This window comes from Aethalodelphis obliquidens, unplaced genomic scaffold (genome assembly GCF_003676395.1).
Source record: "Aethalodelphis obliquidens isolate GAN/ISIS:26980383/991018 unplaced genomic scaffold, ASM367639v1 scaffold75, whole genome shotgun sequence".
NCBI lineage: Eukaryota > Metazoa > Chordata > Mammalia > Artiodactyla > Delphinidae > Aethalodelphis > Aethalodelphis obliquidens.
This window is the reverse complement of record NW_020838019.1, coordinates 2,427,756-2,449,978: the sequence shown is the minus strand read 5'-3', so window position 1 is coordinate 2,449,978 and position 22,223 is coordinate 2,427,756. Positions and strand designations below refer to the sequence as shown.

The 22,223-nt window shown below is 40.7% G+C and overlaps 1 long non-coding RNA gene across 1 annotated transcript in view; it reads right to left on the bottom strand.

Annotated features, from left to right (window-relative positions):
• Positions 1 to 11,499: 11,499 nt before the first annotated feature.
• Positions 11,500 to 22,223, bottom strand: part of LOC113612371 (uncharacterized) — a 30,458-nt gene continuing 19,734 nt past the window's right edge. The window contains exons 3-4 of the long non-coding RNA XR_003429838.1: positions 16,424 to 16,484; positions 11,500 to 12,006 (exon numbers count right to left, since the gene is read on the bottom strand). This is a non-coding gene — a long non-coding RNA (uncharacterized LOC113612371). The remainder of the gene's footprint in view (positions 12,007 to 16,423; positions 16,485 to 22,223) is intronic.

Genomic DNA, 22,223 nt, shown 5'->3' with positions numbered 1-22,223 from the left:
AAAGCCCAGACACACATTAGGGAATTGAAGAGTTCATAAGTCTAGAGCCTCAAACTGGAAAATAAGAAAAACGAACCAGAATTGTAAAAGGATGGAAAGGCAAGACACTCATGCAAGTATTCAGAGCCCAAAGTGGTATTGTGATAAGATCAGGGGCCTCGTGAGCCTCGTGAGCCTGGGTTCAAATCCTGATTCTACCCCCTTATTAGTTCTGTCATCTTGTCTTTCCTTGCTTACCCTCTCTTTGCCTCACCTTCTTTTTCTATCAGATCTAGTGGTACCTACTCTCCAGGTATTTGAATCAAATCCAGTGACATCTACTCTTCTATTCTTCAACATTGTGAGCATTAAAGAATGGAGGATATCAGTAGCTAGTGTGCCTGACACATTGTGGGCTTTCAATAAACAGTCACAGTTAATGTTAATTCACCAGAAATGCTTCTTTAGGTTTGCATTAAAACACATGGAATAATTGTTTTGCAATCCAGACATACAGCAATGAGATTATAATCGAAGGAACAACATAGTGTGCGCTATGTAGAAGCTCTAATTCCGTGCTACCATTCGGTTTAGAATTTAACGTTTTCATCTTTATTTTATGCCCAGTGCAGAAATGCCTCAAGTTTATTTATCAACTAGACGCTAATGTGCATTCTAAGGGAAATTACCCTCACCAGGATCTGACTATGGTTGTAAAAGTATAAATAACAAATCACTTAGTGAAAAAAAAACATTCTTTTTTGCTTTTAAATAAAGGTGAGAGAGATATTGGAGTTCATAAAATAAGTCAGCTCTGTGCTTTGCTCTCTTCAACATGTCACTAAAATCGAGGGTCCCCCTGTCTCCATTTATCTTAAACTGAACCGAGGCTCCCAGCTCCTGAAAATGAGACCACAAATGATCAATTACATCTTAGTGCATGAAGGCAAAGGTTAAATGTATTATTGCTCACCACAGATCGACCCTAACTTCAGGATTAATGCCATAAACAAAAAAGGAAAAATATAATTAGGGCTGTGAAGGTACCAGCTTTAGTCTCCAAAGAATTACAAAGGGAAATGGTGACCCCTACTGGTAGAAAGTAGAACAGCCAGCCCGCCCTCGGCACACGGAGGGAGGAAAGGACTTTCCAGATTCAGACTGAGGCCCACTGAGGATCTCTGTGAGAAGAAAAGGATTGGATCTTCTCGTGTAGGTTGGAGCTGTTTTTGTATTTGCAAAACAGAGACTGAATGAGAGGGAGTGTTTCGGCCCAGGGTGTGAAGCCCGAAGGCAGGCTCCTTATGGACACAGATGGACTCTTCCGCCTCCGACTCTATCATGTCTGCCAAGGCTGAGAGGAAGGCAGGCAGTGCCGCCGCCCACCAGCCCCTTCCCATACAAGCCCTGATCTCAAAGCCCAGAGCTCACTTTCCAGCTTAGAGGTTCAAGGCCCCAACTGCAGATCCCATTATAAGGAGTCTCTTCATGGGCAATTGAGAGGGACGCATCATCCCTTAAAGTGCCCTGGAGAAGGGAAAATCCATAATCCATTGAGCCAGTCTCTGAACAATTGTGGAAGAGGATATAGAACAGGCAGAGTGGCCAAAGATGACAGTAGCCATCACCAGGACCACTCAAAGGAACCACCTGTGGGAGTACACAGGGCTGCTCACCCACGAGTCCTGGCTCTCTACTGTCTGGGCACACACTGGAAGCATACTTTCTGGCCCGCCTATGGCTGGATGGGACCTTGTAAATAGTTCCAGGCAGCTGTTTGAGCAGAAGTCAGAGCATTTAATCATGGGTGCAAAACCTTCCAGAGTTCTTGTATCCACAATGAGCAGAGTTCCCCCGGTGCCCAATCTGCAAGCACCATGTACTATAGTAGAAAAATAAAACTGGAGATTTTGGGGTTGTTTGTTATACAGCATAACTTAGTCCATTATGACTGACTCATCATCTAAGCTCACAGGTTGAGAACTTTCTACTCAGAAGAATGTTGACATTCAAAGAGGATTTGTGAGGCCGTATCAGGCAAGCCAGGGCTTAGCTGCTTCTTGAATTGATTAGGACACAAGTCAGACTGGTGCTGCTTTTGGTTCGGTAGGGCACTTCCCTGCCTTTTGCACATCTTGGCACATGTAGAAAATGTTAATATGTGTGTGGCATCCAGGGGTGAACTGAAGGAAAATTAGGAATATCTATATAGGATTTGGCGAAAACTTCATTTTCTTTTCTTAATGTTATATAATTATAATAGGCAAAGATTTAGGGAACATGTTTATTATTAAATTTGACAAACCCTCCCTTTAAAGTCTTTTTTAATATTTTAATGGAGAAACTTGGGCTTGTTTTGGTGAATATAACTTTTTTTCCATTACATTTTATGCTTGAAATGGCCACACACAATTCCTGATAATAAGTTGTTAATGATTATCTCTTCAAAGTCTTGGTATTCGCCATCCATGAGAAAATTTGTATATGCACAGATAGTGAGGAAATTTTTAAATTATCTTTACAACAATTCCAAAATTGTTAAAGTTATTCTTCTAGAATTGAACGGCTCTTTTGAATGTTGAAATTTCTGTGACAATGCAAATGGTTTTATCATTCAATGGAGCTTTTTCACATCATGTATTTCAAAAGTGATGAAACTCTAATTTGCAAAACACAAAACACATATGAATCGTTAGAGCTGTCACCCTGTGTCTAGCTTGGACACCAGGGAGAGAGCTCATCAGCCACAAATGGACAGAAATATCCAAGATCCATGATGTTTCTATGTCAGGGTTTCCACCGTGAGCTGCGCCCTTCTTAAACTCCTCATTGCCACCCCATTCGTCTTATAAAGAAAGCCACTCTCCTCCCTGCCCAGCTGACAAAGCCCTCCATTCTGGCCCTAGGACCTTCACACAAACTCTTTGTTATCTCTGCCTGGAACATTCTTGCCCTGCTTTCTCCCACCTAACCCCTATTTATACATCTAATTGCTCAGAATGCCTTCTCTGACCCCCAACCCCAATAAAGTCTCCCAGATGGAGCCTGAAGTGTCACAGGCCCATCAGACTAGGTTCATGTTTAGGTTTTAAATTAACTACAAGGAGAGTGTCCACTTCTACTGCATCAGGGGAACATCAGGCTGGAGATTTTGGGGGAGATCTTTGAAATCACAAGAAGAAATTTCCTCCATGCTACGGGGGTGGGGCGAGTACCATATCCATCCTCTCATTTATCTAATTGAACGATCCATCCATTGATCTACCCATCCAATGATCCAATGAGAACTTACTGTGTACCAGACGCCATATTATTGACTTATTTTATTGTATTTTAATGCCTTTTACTTTTCCTTTGTGGCCCATATTACAATTATAAATAGATATTTATCTAGGTGTATTTGTTTCCCACTAGACTGTCAACTCCATAAGACCAGAGAGTGTGTCTTTTTTTGTCTACTACTGTATACCCAAGACCTGACACAGTCCCTGTATCAATATATATTTGTTAAATGAATAAATGAATTCATGCAAGAAGAATGCACTTGGCCATGGAAATTCTACACAGCAGAGAATCCACATAAAATAATGGAAGAGTGAATCTGAAAGAGCTTAAAATGCTAACATAAAATGCATTTGGCCTACTCCCCTTGCTACCGACTCACATCCTTAGCCCCACTCTGCCCTCCTGCCTTCCCTTATTCACTATTATCCCTTTCTGCTCCTGAATCTGTTTCTCTGGCATTCTATGTTTCTCTATTCTCTGTAGCATTCACATACGGCATCTGGTACACACTGGTACAGAGTGAGTGCTTATTAAATACGTACTGAATAAATGCTAGGATCGTTGGACGGATGGATGAATCAATCGATGGATGGATCATTGAATTAGATAAATGAGAGGATGGATATGGTACTCTTCCCACCACCACCCCTTAGCATGGAGGAAATTTCTTCTTGTGATTTCAGAGATTCCCCCCCAAATCTTCACTCTGATGCTCCCCTGAACCAGTGGAAGTGGACACTTCCCTTGTAGTTAATTTAAAACCTAAACATGAATCTGGTCTGATGGGCCTGTGACATTCCAGACTCCACCCAGGCAGCCTCTCCATTACTCCTAATGACCAGCCTTGAAGTGGAATTACTTCATTCTTCAGAGGAGAGTGCAGGAAGTTTTTGCCTCTCTGAACAGCAAGCACATACTGCAAAGACATTCTGCTTCTATAAATACGCTTTCCTAAATGTTAAAGGGTTAGCGCAATTTCCAAAGGTCTCTGCCTCGAAGGAGCCCTTAGACGGTATTTAATTGAACTACTTTTTTCTTTGAGGAGTGAGGAAACTAAAATGAAAGGAGTGGAAAAGCTTCTTGGTTTTATGTCAAAATATAGGCTTCTAGATAAAATAATGGAAAGAGAATTTTCTGTTATTAAACTCGGGAAAATGAACATAAATGGCTCAACCAAGGAGAGAACAGTATGTATAGGATTTTTATAGGATAGTTGGAGGAAAAACAATCTCCTTTTAAACTCTGTTTTCAAACACTTGACAACTGTTGAAGGCACGTTTGCTGAGAAAAATCATTAGAAATCTCTCTCCCTCCTTTGGCATTCAAAAGTGAACATTAAATATAAACACGTCTACAGCAAGTTTAAATATTAACTTCTTTCATAATATCCCTAAGTGTTTCCAGAGCAAATTCCTTTGATCAGAGAAAACTGAATTTTGTAAAGGTCGAAAAGAGATCACCTAAAGGAAGCAAGCTCTCTGAAAACGGACAAATGATCAATTTGCCATTTTGTATTTCTGAAAACATTTGAACGACAATTGGCATACTTTCAACCCAAGCCCCATCAAGGAGCCAGCAATTAAATCCTCGCTCCTGTTCGATGTATTCAGAATGTTCGTGTAATTCTGAATTTGATGTGATGTTCTCTGGAGACAAAGAGAACTGGGGACTGCTGGGTCAGCATTCACAGGATGCTGAGAAGAGAAGGTGAATGCGTGCACTGGTTTTGATTACCGCACAGTACAAGCGGCTGTGCACAGAACCTGGCGGCACTTTTCATTTAGACCACAATGCAAATGGCGCCCCCTAGATTCTGCAGTGAACAACCTGCACATCTGTACTTGGTGCAGTTTGTAAGTTGTACTGTTGTCTTTTGTTTGGCTACCTGGCACGGAAATATTCTTTCAAGTCGAGGGGAATCCAAACCACAGGACCCCAAACCCCATTATGGTAGCCAAAGGGGATACGTATTTCCCCTTCCCCACAGCTTGGATCTGGGCCACGCTCAAAGTAAGCCAAAGTAAGCCAGTGCTTTTGCCCAGAACTCTAAATCTAAAAGCAATGACACACACAAAAAACAAAAGCATTAATTTGAAAAGATACATGCACCCCAATGTTCATAGCAGCATTATTTACAATAGCCAAAATATGGAAGCAACCTAAGTGTCCATCAACAGATGAATGGATAAAGAAGATGTGGTATATATACAAAATGGAATATTACTCAGCCATAAAAAAGAATGAAATTTTTCCAGTTGTAACAATATGGATGGACTTAGAGGGCATTATGCCTAGTGAAATAAGTCAGACAGAGAAAGACAAATACTGTATGATATCACTTATATGTGGAACCTAGTATAGAAAACAAACTAGTGAATATAAGGAAAAAGAAACAGACTCACAGATTTAGAGAACAAACTGAGGTTATCAGTGGGGAGAGGGAAAGGGGGAGGAGCCAGATAGGGGTAGGAGATTAAGAGGTACAAACTACTATATATAAAATAAATAAACTTCAAGATATACTGTACAGCACAGGGACTATAGCCAATATTTTATAATAACTATAAATGGATATAAATCACTACGTTGTACACCTGAAACTTACATAATATCGTACATCAGCTACACACCAATTTAAATAAATAAATAAGTAGTGAAACAAAAAATGCAGGCTGAATGGAAATCATCAAAGACAGCAGCAGTGGAGTGGAGAGGCCAGCAGTGGTGGGTCCAGCGGGCTGCCACTGACCCCTGCTCTAGGGTGGCCCCTGCCTGGGTAAGGACATGTTGGAGGGCTGAATCCAGGCCATGCTCTGCTCACCAAGCTGGTCCTGTAACACGTGGTTGCAAAGCAGGCTCCTCTTTCTAACCCACACAGATGAGGAGCCGAGGTCCTGAGCAGGAGTTCAGGCGGAGGCACCAGCAGTTTACTCCAGGGCATAACACTGGTTGTCCTCAGCCACCCAGCCTCCCCTGGTCTCTGGTCTCCAGCCTTCCTGTGGCTCCTGCAAGCTGCCCGTTACCCTCCCGACACGTCACTTTTCTCCTTAAGGCTGCGAGAGTCAGTTTCTGTTGTTGCACATCTGGCGTCTGTCCAGCAGGGACCCCTGACCACACACCCCTTCTTAACAACTCATCCCACCTTGCTTCGTCACGTAAGGGTCCCTGGAAAAGGCCAGACTTAATGGGGTGTGTGGAATTAGAAAAGAATGAGCATGTTGGACGAGACTACCGTTCCACTACCCAGATTATAGGAACTGGTCTCCACGTACTGAATTTTTTAAACAAACTGGGATGTTAGAGAATATCTATCAGATGTTGGCAGATGAAACCCAGCAGAGGCAAGTGAGTTGTGGAAGGTCACCTAGCTAGTTAATAGCAGCTTCTACAAGCCTCTCTACCTTGGCTGCTCAACTGCATTATTTCCATGGACACCAGGATGTGGCTGGAGTTGAGTCAAAGAGGGGCATCACTTCCACTCACCGAGCTGTGCAAAAACGCTCACAAGATGCTTTGCTGAAATCAGTTTGCCTTCAAAATTTAACCCTGGTCCAGAAGTGCAAACCTGAAACCTTAAGGGCCATGTTGTGAGATGTTTTCAACATTAAAAAATTAAGATCTACAGTATAGAGCTGCCTCCACTTGTGGTTCCTGGAATAAAATAACAAGGACCCTTGAGGCAGAATGGGAGGTGCATGCATGAGAGAAGCGATGAACCGCTATTCGGACAGTCAGACATGGGCACATTTTCTCCCAGAATAAAAAGAACCTTCGTCCCACACATGCTACAAAAGATGTGGGAGGGGAGCAGCAATGAAGGACAGAGGGGCTAATCCAAGACAAGTTTGGTTTCAGTGCCTCGCTGGTCTTAGTCTTGGTTCACAGGATACAGGACATCAAGGAAAGAATGAAAGCATATGTTGCATTTTCTCAATTACTGAGTGTGTGTTTCTTAGTGAGAAAATACAAAAATTCATCAGACAGTGTTTCAACTGTCATACCTCACACAGCAGTCTAATAAGACACAAAGGGTAGGAAGGTTTAGCCCCATCACAGAGATCGGCAAACTGAGGCCTGGAAAGGAGACCACAGAAGTAGCGGTCTTTCTCCCCGAGCTTCATCCAATAGACCACAGAATCCCTACAGTTCAGAGGTCAGCAAAGTTTTCAATAAAGAGCCAGATGGTAAATATTTAAGGCTGTGAAGACCATACAGTCACAACTACTCAACTCTGCCCATCTGGTAAAGGCAGCCATAAACGTAAACTAATGGGTGTGGGTGTGGTCCAATAAAACGCTAAGAAACAGTGGCGCAAATCTGGCCCATGGCCATGGTTTGTTGTGGTTGATCAGTGTGCCCCCCCCCCCGATACCCATCCGCTGTATCATCACAGACTCTCTAACTCAGCCTCGAATGTTTTCGAGGTAACATCATCTCTCAGATCCAGAGGTGGTAATTACTGCCATAAGAGACAACATCCTTTGATTCTCATAAACAGTAACAGGCAGAGAGCCGTGTCAGAGGATGGTAAACCTTTCGGACACACCCCTGTTGCTGAGACGATCTTCTCTTACCAGGAAGCCGAAAGCCCCTCTCACTCCCCCCGTGGGTCTCTCCATATAGCATGTGTAATTCGATGCACAGAATTAGTATGTGACATCTCCTCTCCCCTCGCAAGCATTTTTGCCTGAAAAACCAGACAGCAGTCTCATCGCGACAGCACGAGAATAACTTGTCATCCTGGTAATGGTCTAACTGCATACAAGTGTCTGTCATAATGAAAATTGGTCTCTTCCATTTCAATTCATTTTGTCAACAATCCAAATGGAACCTGAATATATCTTCCAACACCACTGCACACAGAGCAAATAGGAAGAGAACTTTAAAATGGACCGCATCATCATACAACTAAATATTTACATTAAAAAAGATTCTCTCTTCTGGAAGACATCCCAGCTCTACCATGCTCCCCTGCCAGTACACCTGCAGCTTTTTGTAGCTAATTAAGAAACTCCAGAAAATGCATTCAAAAGGGCCTCAGCAAACAGATGCCCACTCCATTAATTAAACAAGCCGGAGCAATCACCCAGGCTGTAATTGGAAAATGTGCTTCCTTCCTCCACTGTAAGGCAATCACAGTTATTTGCAAATGTTTTCTGATAGTTTCTCAAAAGACAGAGTAGGCTCTGGCTTCCTCTAGCAAGGGGCAAGATGTTTAGGAAAGGTTAGAGGTAGGAGACAGTCACCCAAGTTCACTAATTAGCTCTTCTGCCCCTTCCTCTCCCTCCAGAAGACAGTGCTAATGAGAAAAGGTAGTTTAAGTGTTAAAAAAAGAAAGGAAGCTTGCTAATACTACTTAATGGCATAAAAACGTTCCCATGCAGTGCACTCTTCAGAGCTCTAATTAGGATGCACAGTGGTCCAGTATGTGTAGAAAGTAGCCACAGCCCAGTGGTCCTCCATTTAGCTGAGTTCTCACCAGTGCTGGGAGCAGGAGGGAGGTGAAGAAGGCCACCTGCGGAAGGAGGAAGGAAACAAAATAGCGGGGAGTCTCTCCTATCATCTCGTCTTTGGGTTCCAGGCAATGTTTTAGGGGAGCCCTGGTCTTAAGTAAAATGCCCTTAGTCATGGATTATCCTTAAGCATCTCATTCAGGGCTTACAGATGCCATGGCCTCCAGGAGCCAGTACTCAGGTTATTAAGCTATTGCTCTGAGCAGTAAACCCACCCTTCTACACTCTCCTCTGTGGTGTGGGGCTAAGACTTTGCAAATCACTTCTCCTTTGCCAGCTGGCTTCCTGTTAAGTGCCACTGATGGAGGGCACTAAAGGGAGACTGAAAAGCTGTAGGAGTAAAAAAGGACTTGCTCTTTCCTGTTTTGCTGTTTCCTGTTGGCATCAACCAAGTGATGGCCCTTCCCCTCAGCAACAACAGTGGGTCCCATTTCCAAGGTCCTTCCGGCCCTCCCAGATATAAACTCATGGCATCCTCCCTACCCACTCAGATACACCAGCCCCAGCTGGTAGCACTTCCTTCTCAGAGTTCTGAGTCCCAGTTCCATAGGGCCCCTCCTCCAAGAACCTAGGTTCCAATAGCCCCATGTTCTTAACTTTGTTTCTCAAGCCTTAAGAATAATCCATGCTTTCTGCAGTTACTACCTTTTGATACCTCAGTATTCCCTTTTTGCCCTTCAAGTCCCTTTAAAAGAGAGAATTTAAAATAGAGAAAGCTAGTGAGGTTTTTTTTCTACTGACTTGACTCTGACTAATCCAATATTTGATACCAAAAGTGGTCTTAGGAAGCTGATCCTCAAAGATGGGATTCTGGGATTGGTTGGGTCCTCTTGTCCTTGGTCTGTTGAAAACAGTGCTGTGGTCCTTGAGAAATGGGGTATTAGTACTAGTAACCTCTAGTGAGCAGTGACACCATGATTAGTCACATTATCACCTGTAATTATTTCCTTTCAGTTTCTGTGAGTCAGAAGTTCAAGCAGCAGCTTAGCTGGACAATTCTGGCTCAGGGTCTCTTATGAAGTTGCAATCAACATGTCAGCTGTGGGTAAATCAAGGGACGGCTTGACTGTGGACTGCTGTGCTCTTATGGCTGGAACGTTGGTGCTGGCTGTCAGCAGGAGGCCTCAGTTCCTCTTCACACGGACCTCTCCACAGGGCTGCTTGAGTGTCCTCACAATATGGTGGCTGGGTTTCCCAAAAGTGAGTGATGCATGACAGAGTACAAAGAAGACACAGCCCCATCCCCTAGCCAGGGTTGGACACTGACCCAGGAGGTGTCCTGGAGGGAAAAGCTTTGCTTAAAAAGAGAGAGAGAGAGAGAAAAAATGGGAACCTGTCAGATCCTATCCCTCAGGAATTTGATCAGGAATATTTGGTGGTCAGAGCCTAATTCCTAAGGGTACACACTGGAGGGGTGCTCTGAAGCAGCAGGGTCTATAAGTGAACTCAATTTATGCAGAAGTGAAAGCCATCCAGAGGAGAAAAATATTTGGAGGGTAGAGGGTACACAGAGACTCAGAGGACAGGGAAGAAGGATGTCAGTAACAGCAAGAATAGTAAAAGCAAATATTATGAGATGTTACATTACTTGAAGGTAGCATATCTACAAATTCCAGTGGAGGGGCCAAAAGAATCTTGTTGGTAAAAAGGCCTTGGACCCTTTCAGTCCCTGAACTATGCCTCACTCTGACTCTGACAACTCCCAGGACAAGCCCAAGTCTTGTCTCTTTTTTGCCATGTTGCTTTTTATTAAAACCTCATTGCTGCAGTCATCTTTGTAAGGTACTCTTCCTTACACCAAAGCAACCAGATAAGCCAGGGCTTTTAATCAAATAAAACATCTTAGGGTTTACACAGCTCTCTTACAGCCCACTGGCATCAAATCCTCACAGCAGCTCAGAGAGGGAGGCAGAACAGTGACGGCTCCATCCCACAAATGAGGAGACTAAGGCTCACAGAGACTGAAGGAATTGACCAAGTTCATGCAACTAGTAAGGTAAGTCAGGGCAAAGCTCAAATCCAGTTCTACCTGCCAACCCAGTGCTCTTTCCCACGTCACCATATAACTACCATATACCTAGATAAAGGAACGACTGAAGAGACACTGAGCCACTGAGTACCCTCCACAAGACAAGCACAGTGCCAGGAGTTCAGAAACATTAGGGAACAACAGAGAAGAAGATTTCTGCCTTATGGAGCTTCCGTTCATGTGTGTAGCCATGGGAAGCAAACTACAGATGTAAGGTGAATTCTCAAAGCCCACCATGAAATCTGCCTCTTTATCCTGCCACTTCAGCATTTCAGGCCTTGTACATAATTATTAAATACACACACATGCCGCCTTATTTATTTATACACATAATTGCTATAACTGTGAGTTAGGTGAGCCGCTTCACCTCTCTGAACTCCAGTCATCCTACCTACAGAATGGAGTGCAGTAACATCCACGTCTTTTGGTTTGCTATGAGAATTCAGTGGTGTGCTGCACTTAGCACTGTGACTGACACACAGTAAACACTGAATAAGCAATACCCAACTGCTGTCCTATCATCATCGTTGTTGTTACCTCTGAACTCCAGTGGGTGACAGCCAAGCAGATTTAATTTTGAAAATATGCAGATTTTATTAGGAAAATAAAAAGCGTGGCCTGTTATGTCATTAGTATTTCCTATTTGCCCCCAGTTCTGATATGGCAACTGTGAGGAATGTTTGACCCAGGGGAGATGTTCATTGCAATTTTTAATTTAATTAATTAATATGTTGCCTTGAATTAATTAATTAATATTCAAGGTCCCTTTCCCCGTGCCACCGTCTTCCTCACTTGCCCAGGAAGAAGGAATCTCCATGGACTGGTCAGATCTGTGAACACTATTGGGCTGAAGGGTAGAGACACCCTGTAGTAGGAGGTGAGAGAGGTAAGGAGACTGGAGCTGAGATCCAGCCCCTCTCCTCACCTCCTGCCTCCTCTCCCACATGGCACCAGCCCTGGCACAGGACTAAGCCAGCCTGGTACCAGGCACTGTCTTTCTACACCAGCTCTTCTTGTAAGTCTTCCGGCTCTGGAGGGATGGAATGAATCAGCCTTCCTTCTCGACGATAAGAACTCAGCCTTCAGTCTTCACACTGAGGGACCACATAGGCAAAGCAGGACCCATACTCCACTCCATTTCCATAGTAGTCTGTGTAAAAGGGTTGGTCCACGTTGCCCAGGTCAGCTTGCCAGAGTGTTCTGCATTGGGAGACAAGGGCCAATTCCCATTTACCACTGCTCATTTCCCTCAGGGTTCTGGTGGGAAAAAACAGGCAGAATTTGGTTTTCCTCACTTCTTGGCCAAACTTCACCTTCACACTATCTCTCACTAGGATATCTCACAGAATGAACAAATAGATGAATATGCATTTATTTATCACAGTCCCTACCTCAGGGAACTTATGCTCTGCTTACGGGAGCAGAGCTGGCTTCTACAACACTCTCCAGTGCTCTCTTTTCCCTTAGAGACATGGGGTCCAGGTGATGTCGCTACAAGAAGATGGTGACTCTGGTTCCCTGAGTGTCTATGTGGAGAAGAGCCCCTTGCCAGCCCACATGGCCCAGGGCTGTTTGTTAACACAGCATAACTTAGACCATCCTGACTCTGTGGTTTAGGTGTGAACTGCAGCATGGCTTAATTTCAAAGACATGCTGCAGGTTGAGTATCAATAAAATCTCCTGAGAATCTGTCTAGTCTGTCTTAATTTCTTAAATTATATTATTCCAGGATCCTAGGGGCCATGGTGAAGAGACAGGTCCTAGTAATCAATACAAAGCAGCCAGGAGGGAAAAAAAAAAAAGTCACCAAAACAGCAACATAATGAAAGTCACCAGAAAAGCAACATAATGAAAATTACATTCTTGGAAGACCCTCTTGTTCTGATACGAAGATATATCGGTGGAGGTAGGGACTAGAGGGGTATAGAACAAATTCAGCTAGGAATGATAAAGATACAGGAAAAAACAGGCCATAAAATGATGCTAGAGGAACCATGAGAATCATGGAAGATGGTGGGAAGAGGGCCCTGGAGACTCCAGGCAGCCATGTGAACTTTGATCCTTCCTTTGCCCATACTCCTAGAGTCCCCAAATCATTTAGCTTCTCTGTATCTGCCCTTTCCTTGCCATCCCCACAAACATGACCAAGCCTAATCATTTTAGGCAAAGCACTATCTTCTTCAGCTGATAAAACAAACTTGCAACTCATCATAGCTGCTACTATCCACATGGTCTTGGATCATATCTCCTTTTCTTTATTGGAGATTCCGAGAGCTTTCAACTTTCTGTTTTGGCAGATTCTGCTAACAGAGGTGAACAATAGTAGCAAAGGAAAGCTTCCTTCTGAGGAGAAAATTTCCAACATAGAAAAATACCTGTCCATTCCCCCATTTTTCCTTGTACCCAGGTGGGAATAATATATTGAGTCTGCATAATAGGTCTAGCTAACTTCAATAAAGAGAACAGGACTTTTAGAATTGAAGCCATTTGTTAGGATGGTGGAGGAAAAGGGGGTAAGGAGTGGTTCCCTCATGACTTTGTGAAGCCTGCATGTTTACCTTCAGATTTAATTTACATAAGAAAGAAATTGCTACCTGTTCAAAATATTCTTATCTTGGGTTTTCAGTTGTACATGGTTAAATCTAATTCTTACTGGTACCATGGGGCTTCCTACTTCCTCCATTCTTTATTGGAGAAGGAAGTAAAATATATGCACTGACCTTTCATATCACAGCTAGTAGGCAGCAAAAAAGCGCCAACCAAGATCTCTCTGACTCTGAAAACTAAGCTTTCCAGAGTTGCCACAGAGCTGCTCTGACTAGTATTTTGATAAGCAAAGAATGGCACACCTGATGTCAGCACAAAGTACCAAAAGCAAGGAAAGGTACCAAAAGTGAGTAGCTTTCCTAAAGCTACATTTTATTATATAAACAAAGGGAACTGTCTTAAACAGAATTCTTTCAGATGTAAAAGAATCTCCACTCAAACTAGATTAAACAAGGAAAAATTTAATTAGTTCAAAGAACTGGGAAGTATGCGGATTTGCTATCTTCATGCACATATGAATCAAGGGACTTAATGTTGTTCTCTGTCATATATTCTCTATCTTTATCTCTGTCTCTTTGTCCTTCACCCAGTGTGTTGATCTCATTCTCTTCTATAGCAGTAAATCTTTCTCTATTAGGCAAAGGGAGATGGTCCTTGACAGTCCCAAATTTACATTCTCCCAGCCTAACACACTCAGCCAAAAGAGCATCCCTTTGTCTCAATGTCCCTATATCAGTCCCAGAGAAGACCATGATTGACACTATCTGCCCCTGGAACAATCACTATTGCTATGAAATGAGGTACCAAGATTGGCTAGGCAGGGTGGGGTGTATAGGATTGGGGCAAGGGATGGAGATTGACATTTCCATTAGAATGTAATGGGGGAAGGATGGCTCCCAAAGGAAAGGACAAAAGAGCAGGAAAAACATTGTATATTCACTCCAGGAGTCACTAAATATTTTTGAGCAAGGGAGTAACAAAATGAAACAAGAAAGAAACAAAATAAAAATAAACATGGGGACTTCCCTGGTGGTGCAGTGGTTAAGAATCCGCCTGCCAGTGCAGGGGACACAGGTTCAAGCCCTGGTCTTCAAGCCACATGCCACGGAGCAACTAAGCCCGTGTACCACAACTACTGAGCCCACGTGCCACAACTACTGAAGCCTGCATACTCTAGGGTCCACGTCCCGCAACTACTGAGCCCACATGCTGCACCTACTGAAGCCCACGTGCCTATAGCCCATGCTCTGCAACAAGAGAAGCCACCACAATGAGAAGCCACACACTGCAGCAAAGAGTAGCCCCTGCTTGCCACAACTAGAGAAAGCCCACGTGCAGCAGTGAAGACCCAACACAGCCAAAAATTTTAAAAATTAAAAAAAATATAAAAACATGAATGCCCTGGGCAGATGGGTTGGTGGGTAAAAGGAGGTAGCTTTTAGAATAATCAGGAAGGGAGTAATGAAGGGCTTAACCTGAGGAATGGTAATACACAACAAAAGAAAAGAAGGGTCAAAAATGCCAGCCGCATGTCTACTTCCAGCCATGAGGGAATAACAGTGTCTAGACTAACCCCTCTAGGGAATTGGGAAACTGTACAAAATATATTTCCAGATATTGGGCAACAGGCAACAAAAGACTGTGATCCCTGAGAGAAGAGAAATAAACAAAGTGAATTCCATGATCACCCCAAATTTCTGCCTGGAGTCAATTTCCAGATTGTGGCAAAGAGAAGGGGAACCTGAATAGAGCACAGTGGGTATTGTTGAATTGAGGAGTCAGAGATCAAGAGTTTTAGGGAGCTGAGTTAGCTAAAATTTGTGGGGCAGAATGTCAAGAAGGAGAGAGCTTTTATAAAATGAGTTCCAAATACCTGCACAGGGACTGCCTTTATTCTTTGTTCAAATAACAAGCTCTGTATGGTGAAACTACATAAAGCTGGGCAAAGGACAAACTCTGGAGAAAGAACAATTACCAAAGAGCTGTAGACTAGATAATTCCCAGAGTTCACCCTGGACCTGGAATCATTCAAGTTCCCACCAGCAATAATGGAGAGACCTTACTGAATCACACAGTCTTTAGTAAAAGGCAAAAAAACCCCAGTGTCTTAGTAGAGAAGCTAAACTAATCCCAGGGGAAAATTACTCTAAAGTCACCCTTAAAGAGCTTAAAAACGAGTCTCAAAAGAAACAAGCTACCTTGAAGCAATCAATGCAACACTCAATGATGCAAAATATACAATGTCCAACTTCAATAAAAAATTACTAGACATCTGTAATGAAGCATGAAAATGTGATCCATAAGAATTTTAAAAATCAATAGGAACAGAGGTAGAAATGACAAAAACTATGTAATTAACAAGGGTCCTAAAACATCTCTTACAAATACATTCAAAATGCTTAACTAGTGAAAGGAAAGCATTAACATAATAAGGACAGAAGTGGAGGTCATAAAAAAGAATCAAATGGAACTACCAAAGATGAAAAAATACAATATTTCAAGAAAAAACTTCACTGGATAGGAATAACTACATAGTAGACACTGCCAAAGAAAAAAACTATAAAATTGAAGACATAACAACAGAAACTATACAAAATAAGGCACAGAACAACAAAAGAAGATTGAAAAAATGAACAGAGCCTCAGTAACCTATGGAACAACATCAAATTTTTTTTTTTTTTTTTTTTTTTTGCGGTACGCGGGCCTCTCACTGCCGTGGCCTCTCCCGTTGCGGAGCACAGGCTCCGGATGCGCAGGCCCAGCGGCCATGGCTCACGGGCCCAGCTGCTCCGTGACACGTGGGATCCTCCCGGACCGGGGCACGAACCCACGTCCCCTGCGTCGGCAGGCGGACTCCCAACCACTGCGCCACCAGGGAAGCCCCAAACATTTTAATGTATGTAAAATTAAAGTCCCAGGGAAGAGGAGAGATAAAGGAGCAAAGAAAAAATGTCTGAGAAAATCACAACAACAACGAAAAAATATCTGATATTGGAACAACCCAAATGACCATCAACAAATGAATGGATAAAAAAGATGTAGTATATATACACAATGGAATATAACTCACCTTGAGAAAGGAGGATATCCTGCCACTTGCAACAACATGGATGGACCTTCAGTACATTATACTAAGTGATATAAGCGACAGAGAAAGACAAGTACTGTAAATCACATATATTTGGAATCTAAAACAACAACAACGTTTTAAAAAAACAAAATAGGGACTTCCCTGTTGGTCCAGTGGCTAAGACTCCACGCTCCCAATGCAGGGGGCCTGGGTTCAATCCCTGGTCAGGAACTAGATCCCACATGCCGCAACTAAGAGTTCTCATGCCACAACTAAAGACCCTGCATACTGCAACTAAAGACCCTGCATGTCACAACTAAAGATCCCACATGCCACAACAAAGATCCCACATGTGGCAATGAAGATCCCACATGCTGCAACTAAGACCCAGCACAGCCAAATAAATAAATATTTTAAAAAATAAATAATGTAAAAAATAAAAAAAACAAAACAGAGTTAAACAGTGGTTACTAGGAGATGGGGGGTGGATTGATGGTGTTTAAGGGTACAAACTTGTAACAAGTTCTAAAATAGCAATAGATATTTAATGTACAGTTTATTGTACTACAAGTATGTAATGTGATCAATATCATTACAACTGCAACCATATTACAATATAGAAATGTATCAAAATAACATGACGTACACCTTAAATTTATACAGTGTTACATGTCAACTTTATCCAATAAATAAATAAGTAAATTTTAAAATGATAAACTTGATGAAAATTGCAAACTGACAGATCCAAGAAGCTCAACAAGACTCAAACAGGATAAACATAAAGCAAAGTATACCAAGACACGTTTTAATCAGATTCCTGAGAACCAGAGGAAAAAGACACATTACATACTGAGGAACAAAGAGGAAAATAATTTCAGACCTCTCCTCAGAAACCCAGAAAACAATGCTAAATGAAAATGCTGAAAGAAAAAAATTATCAACTTAGAATTTTATACACAGTAAAACTATATCTCAAAAATGAAGGCAAATAAAGATATTTTCAGGAAAAAACTGAAATAATTCATCACTAGCATATCTGCACTGTAAGAAATGTTAAAGAAAGTACTTCAGGCAAAAGGAAAATTATGCCAACTAGAAGCTTACATATAAACAAAAGACTGAAGAGACAGAAATGGTGAATATAAAAGTCTTTTTTCTAATTTTTAAATTTCTTTAAAGATAATGGTTTGAAGAAAAAGTAATATATTCGGGGATTTATGACATATATAGAGGTATTATATATGTGCAAAGTATGGGAGGGGGATATGGAAGTATATTATTGTAAGATTCTTATATTGTACATGAAGTGGCATAATATTATTTGAAGGTAGTCTGCAATGTTAATTATGTATATTTTAAATCCTAGAGCAACCACTTAGAAAAATATTTAAAAGGTGTTTAACTAATTAGCCAATAGTGGAAATAAAATGGAATACCAGAAGACACTCAACCCAAAAGAAGGCAAGAAAGAAGGGGAGAGGGAATAAAGATCAGATGAGACAAATAGAAAGCGAATATCAAGCTGATAGACTGAAATCCAACTTTTTAAATTATTATATTAAATTTAAGTGGTCTAAACATTTCAATTAAAAGGCAGATTGCCAAAATGGATTTAAAAAACAAAACAAAAAAAACATGATCCACCTATATGCTGAATCCAAGAAACTCAATTTAAATATTAAAATACAAACAAGTGTAAAAGTATAGAAAAAGATACATGATGCAAATAATAATAATAATAAAGTTGGAATGGCTATGTTAATATCAAACAGAGTAAACGTCAGAACAAGGTCTATTGCCAGGGATTAAAAGGAATTTTTCATAATGATAAAGAGTCAATCTAGCAAGAATATGTAACAATACTAAATTTTAGTACAAATGATAATAGAGCTTCAAAATATGTGTAGCAATAACTAATAGAATTGAAAAACAAAATAGAATAATCTACAATTACAGTTGGATATTTCAACACTCTTCTCTCAATAATTAATAGAACAGTAGACAGTACATCAATAGAGGTACAGAACACTTAACACTTTCAATCAACTTGACATAGTTGACATGTATAGACTACTCCACCCAACGACTGTGGAATACACATTCTTTTCAAGGGCATATGGAACTTTCAACAGACAAACTATATACTAGACCACAAAACAAGTCCCAATAAATGTAAATGGATTGAAATTATACAAAATATGGTCTTTAACCACAATGGAATTAAATAAGAAATCAATAACAATATGTGGAAAATTCCCAAAATATTTAAAAATTAAAGAACACATTTCTAAATAACATATAAGTAAAAGAAGAAATCACAATAGTAATAAGAAAATTTTGGACCTAATGAAAATGAAGCCACAACATGTGAAAATGTGGAGAGTACAGCTAAAACAGTGCTGAGAAGGAAATTTATGGTTTCAAATGCTTTAAAATTAATGATCTAAGGTTCCACCTTAAGAATCTGGAACTCCACTTCTTATTTGCTACAGGACTTAAAAGACAAATGCATTAAAAAAATTATAAATCTATGTGATTGGTACACAATATATAAAGATATAATTTGTGACATCAATAATATAAAGTAGTAAGCACAAGTGTAAAGGAGTAGAGTCTTTGTATACAACTGGTATTAAATTGGTACCAATTTAAAATAGATTGTTATAAATTTAGGATGTTATATATAATATCCACAATAATCCAAAGAACATATCTATAGAATATACACAAAGGAAATGAGAAGAAAATCAAATGTTTCATTACCAAAAAAAAATAAAATAAACACAAAAGAAGGCAGTAATGGAAGAAATGAGGGATTAAAAGTCACAAGACATACAGAAAGCATAACAAAATGGCAAAAGTAAGTCCTTTCCTATCAGCAATTACTTTAGATATAGATGAATTAAACTCTTTAGTCAAAAGGCATAGAGTGGACCAGAGGGCAGACAGCAGAAGCAAGAAGAAGTAAAATCCTGTAGCCTGTGGAACAAAAACCACATTCACAGAAGGACAAACAAGATGAAAAGGCAGAGGGCTATGTACCAGATGAAGGAACAAGATAAAACCCCAGAAAAACAACTAAATGAAGTGGAGATAGGCAACATTCCAGAAAAAGAATTCAGAATAATGATAGTGAAGATAATCCAGGACCTCAGAGAAAGAATGGAGGCAAAGATTGAGAAGATGCAAGAAATCTTTAAAAAAGACCTAGAAGAATTAAAGAACAAATGAACAGAGTTGAACAATACAGTAACTGAAATGAAAACTATACTAGAAGGAATCAATAGCAGAATAACTGAGGCAGAAGAATGGATAAGTGACCTGGAAGACAGAATGGTGGAATTCACAGCTGTGGAACAGAATAAAGAAAAAAGAGTGAAAAGAAAGGAAGACAGCCTAAGAGATCTCTGGGACAACATTAAGTGCAACAAAATTCGCATTATAGGGGTCCCAGGAAGAGAAAAGAGAGAGAAAGGACCGGAGAAATATTTGAAGAGATTATAGTCGAGAAGTTCCCTAACATGGGAAAGGAAATAGCCACCCAAGTCCAGGAAGCGCAGCAAGTCCCATACAGGATAAACCCAAAGAGAAACACGCTGAGACACATAGTAATCAAATTGGCAAAAATTAAATACAAAGAAAAATTATTGAAAGCAGGAAGGGAAAAATGACAAATAATATAGAAGGGAACTCCCATAAGGTTAACAGCTGATTTCTCAGCAGAAACTCTACAAGCCAGAAGGGAGTGGCATAATATACTTAAAGTGATGAAAGGGAAGAACCTACAACCAAGATTACTCTACATGGCAAGGATCTCATTCAGATTTAATGGAGAAATCAAAACCTTTACAGACAAGCAAAAGCTAACAGAATTCAGCACAACCAAACGAGCTCTACAACAAATGCTAAAGGAACTCCTCTAAGTGGGAAACACAAGAGAAGAAAAGGACCTACAAAAACAAACCCAAAACAATTAAGAAAATGGTCATAGGAACATACATATTGATAATTACCTTAAACGTGAGTGGATTAAATGCTCCAACCAAAAGACACAGGCTTGCTGAATGGATACAAAAACAAGACCCATATATATGCTGTCTACAAGAGACCCACTTCAGACCTAGGGACACATACAGACTGAAATTGAGGGGATGGAAAAATATATTCCATGCAAATGGAAATCAAAAGAAAGCTGGAGTAGCAATACTCATCAGATAAAATAGACTTTAAAATAAAAAATGTTACAAGAGACAAGGAAAGACACTACATAATGATCAAGGGATCAATCCAAGAAGAAGATATAACAATTATAAATACATATGCACCCAACAAGGGGGAGCACCTCAATATATAAGGCAACTGCTAACAGCTGTAAAAGAGGAGATCAACAGTAACACAATAACAGTGGGGGACTTTAACACCTCACTTACACCAATGGACAGATCATCCAAAATGGAAATAAATAAGGAAAGCGAAGCTTTAAATGACAGAATATACCAGATAGATTTAATTGATATTTATAGGACATTCCATCCAAAAACAGCAGATTACACTTTCTTCTCAAGTGCGCATGGAACATTTACCAGGATAGATCACATCTTGGGTCACAAATCAAGCCTCAGTAAATCTAAGAAAATAGAAATCATATCAAGCATCTTTTCTGACCACAACGTTATGAGATTAGAAATGAATTACAGGGGAAAAAAATGTAAAAAACACAAACACATGGAGGCTAAACAAAATGCTACTAAATAACCATGATATCACTGAAGAAATCAAAGAGGAAATCAAAAAATACCTAGAGACAAATGACAATGAAAACACAATGATCCAAAACCTATGGGATGCAGCAAAAGCTGTTCTAAGAGGGAAGCTTATAGCCATACAAGCCTACCTCAAGAAACAAGAAAAATCTCAAATAAACAATCTAACCTCACACCTAAAGGAACTAGAGAAAGAAGACAAAATAAGCCCAAAGTTAGCAGAAGGAAAGAAATTATAAAGATCAGAGCAGAAATAAATGAAATAGAAACAAAGAAAACAATAGCAAAGATCAATAAAACTAAAAGTTGGTTCTTTGAGAAGATAAACAAAATTGATAAACCATTAGCAAGACTCATCAAGAAAAAGAGGGAGGGGCTTCCCTGGTGGTGCAGTGGTTGGGAGTCTGCCTGCTGATGCAGGGGACACGGGTTCATGCCCCGGTCCAGGAAGATCCTGGGAAGAGGCTGGGCCCGTGAGCCATGGCTGCTGGGCCTGTGCGTCCAGAGCCTGTGCTCCACAGCGGGAGAGGCCACAGCAGTGACAGGCCCGTGTACCACCAAAAAAAAAAAAAAAAAAAAAAAAAGAGGGAGAGGACTCAAATCAATAAAATTAGAAATGAAAAAGGAGAAGTTACAACAGATACCACAGAAATACATGCACAAATTCTTATAAAGGTATAACCTTCCAAGACTGAACCTGGAAGAAATAGAAAGTCTGAACAGACCAGTCACAAGGAATGAAATTGAAACTGTGATTAAACATATTCAAAGCAACAAAAGTCCAGGACCAGATGGCTTCAGAGGAGAATTCTATCAAACATTTAGAGAACAGCTAACACCCATCCTTCTCGAACTCTTCCCAAAAATTGCAGAGGAAGGAACACTCCTAAACTCATTCTATGAGGCAACCATCACCCTGATACCAAAACCAGACAAAGATACTACAAAAAAAGAAAATTACAGACCAATATCACTGATGAATATAGATGCAAAAATCCTCAACAAAATACTAGCAAATAGAATCCAACAACACATTA